This window comes from Pelophylax lessonae (genome assembly GCF_965119305.1).
Source record: "Pelophylax lessonae genome assembly, chromosome: 7".
Classification (NCBI taxonomy): Eukaryota; Metazoa; Chordata; class Amphibia; order Anura; family Ranidae; genus Pelophylax; species Pelophylax lessonae.
Genome location: NC_138774.1, coordinates 291,044,953 through 291,048,056, shown reverse-complemented (window position 1 = coordinate 291,048,056; position 3,104 = coordinate 291,044,953). Strand labels below are relative to the sequence as shown.

The following is a 3,104-nucleotide window of genomic DNA, read 5'->3' as shown; positions in this document are numbered from 1 at the left end:
CACCACGCCTATCATGAAAGGGTGCTATCGGCGGGGGAAACGCAAGGTGTACCGTTCCGAACCGTACTGTACCACTTAGTGTAAATGAGGCATTATTAACATTTCCCCAGGATAATACATCCTGCTGGAGAATGTCATTAAACAGACTGTGAAGTTGACCAAACTGAGTGGCTTAGTTGCAACCGAGAAAAGTCAAGTCACAAGGCTGGTGGTGTTGCCTCTCAGGACTGTGGAAATCTGAATGGTTCCCAATTGTCAGGGTTGACCCAGGCTATCAGATTTCCACAGTCCTGAGAGGCAACACCACCAGCCTGGTGACTTGACTTTTCTCAGTTGCAACTAAGCCAGTTTGGTCACCTTCTCCATCTTCTTCAGCATGGTGTCCTATGCTGAGGGCATGTTAATAAATATTCTCCCCTATGAGAGCTAGCAGCTGACAATTTGCACAACTATGGCTCTCAATCCCGGCTGCCAGTGACAGCCTGGGTCAACCCTGACAATTGGGAACCTGTCACTTGCAGCCGGGATTGAGAGCCATAGTTGTGCAAATTGTCAGCTGCTAGCTCTCATAGGGGAGAATATCTATTAACATGCCCTCAGCATAGGACACCATGCTAAAGAAGATGGAGAAGGTGACCAAGCTGAGTGACTTGGCTGCAGTTTAAAAAGTCATGTTATCAGGCTGGTGGTGTTGTCTCTCAGGACTGTGGAAGGTTCCCGATTGTCAAGGCTGACCCAGGCTGTCAATGGCAGCTGGGATTGAGAGCCAGCAGCCACTCATTTGTCAGTTGCTAGCTCTTATAGGGGAAAATATTTATTAACATGCCCAGGCCAGTGGTGTTGCCTCTCAAGACTGTGGAAGGTTCATTATTGTCAGTGTTGACCCAAGCTGTCAATGGCAGCTAGTATTGAGAGCCAGCAGCCACTCATTTGTCAGTTGCTAGCTCTTATAGGGGAGAATATTTATTAACCTGCCCTAAGCATAGGACACCATGCTGAAGAAGACGGTGAAGCTGACCAAGCTGAGTTACTTCGCTGCAGCTGAAAAAAGTCAAGTCATCAGGCCAGTGGTGTTGTCTCAGGATTGTGGAAGGTTCCCGATTGTCAGGGTTGACCAAGGCTGTCAATGACACCAGGAATTGAGAGCCAGCAGCCGCTCAATTTCCCAGTTGCTAGCTCTTATTGGGGAAAATATTTATTAACATGCCCTCAGCATAGAACACCATGCTGAAGAAGATGGTGAAGGTGACCAAGCTGAGTTACTTAGCTGCAGCTGAAAAAAAGTCAAGTCATCAGGCCAGTGGTGTTGCCTCTCAGGACTGTAGACGGTTCCTTATTGTCAGTGTTGATCCAAGCTGTCAATGACAGCTAGTATTGAGAGCCAGCAGCCACTAAATTTTTCAGTTGCTAGCTCTTATTATATAGGAGAATATTTATTAACATGCCCTCAGCATAGGACACCATGCTGAAGAAGACGATGAAGCTGACCAAACTCAATTTGTCAGTTGCTAGCTCTTATAAGGGAAAATATTTATTAACATGCCCTAAGCATAGAACATCAGCCCAGTGGTGTTGTCTCTTAGGATTGTGGAAGGTTCCGATTGTCAGTGTTGACCCAGGCTGTCAATGGCAGCTGGGATTGAGAGCCAGCAGCCACTCAATTTCTCAGTTGCTAGCTCTTATATGGGAGAATATTTATTTACATGCCCTCATCCTGGAGTTTAGCTTTAAATAATGAAGACAATGGTGCACCCAGAGCAACCTTAAAGACAATGGAAGTATGTAGCCATACTCTGTGTTAGCATGCTCATTTTCAGGCGCTGCCAAATACGTACTGCTGTTCTGAAAGGAGAGGCGCAGTACCCACAGTATTATAGACGTTTACAAAATGCACAAGCCTTTTCGCGACATAAGTGTTATGCATTGTGTGTCTTTGTCGTCCTTTATTTATCTTAGACTTATTCCGATTAAGGACATCTTAAAAATTCTACAAAAGCACTCCTCCAGCCAATCGTCACGGCAGACTTTCATCAGTTCGGTCCACTAACCAAGCCTTGAAAAAAAAAGTCTGCCGACCCCATATCTGTTTATTCATGAAGAGGGTTCACCCATACCAGAGTCAGACAATCACTGCCCTAGGAGGGGGAAGACACGAAAGAAGCACACCGCCGTGGTCACCACGCGGCAATAAGGACTGAGGAGAGATGCTTCAGAAATTAAGTGACCTCCTGCATGAGCCTTGAAAATACCAGCAGTAAAAGGGAGTCAACTGCCATAAAAAAAATGAAAGGAAACAAAAAAAACAAAAAACAAAAAAAAAAAAACATTTACCCCCCTATGAGGGAGAGAATCTTTTTTTTTTTCCTTCTGTATAATACAATGTGTAAAGTGTAATATAAAATGATAACGATGGTAATTAGAAACCAAAAAGGAGGATGACAAGCTACCGATCCTGCAGATGCCAGCATGTTCCTCCTCGGTTATAAAAAAAAAAAACATATCGACACACCAAGCTGAAATTGAACTATGCATGGGATATCAAATGGAATGGTGGCCGGGGGTGTTTCATTTCGATAAAAGGGCTCAGAAATGTGGAAAAAAACAAAAATAAAAACATTTACATACACTATAAAATTTGACAAGATGATGCAAATACAGATTTAAATGCAATTACTTTAATGTTTTTTTTCCTTTTTATTTAACATAGAAGTGTCCCTCAACTTCAAAACATTTGGTGTACTGGTGATGAACCTTCCTGTCAGTGTTATATTTTGGTTTTGTGCTGCCCTAGGCAAGACTAAAATTAGGCAGCCCCCAACTAACTTTGTCCCACCCCTTCCTGTTTAAGACCCACCCCTTCATGTGTAAACCCCACCCTTCCTATTAGAGCCCCACCTCAGAGGTGGGGGAGAGAGAGAGAGAGAGAGAGAGAGAGGGGGTGAGAGAGAAAGGGAGGGTGAAAGAGAAAGGGGGGGTGAGAGAGAGAAAAGGGGGAGAGAGAAAGGGAGGGTGAATAAGAAAGGGGGAAGAGAGAGAGGGGGGGGGTGAGAGGAGGAGTAGGAGAAAAAAAGAGGGTGTGAGAGAGAGAGGGAGAGCGAGGGAGA

The 3,104-nt window shown here is 44.6% G+C and overlaps 1 long non-coding RNA gene across 1 annotated transcript; it reads left to right on the top strand.

The window, feature by feature from the left end:
- Window positions 1-957: 957 nt before the first annotated feature.
- On the top strand, window positions 958-2,498 carry LOC309559439. Its single transcript, XR_014225469.1, has 2 exons — window positions 958-1,342; window positions 1,609-2,498. It is a non-coding gene; the product is annotated as an uncharacterized lncRNA (long non-coding RNA).
- Window positions 2,499-3,104: the final 606 nt, after the last annotated feature.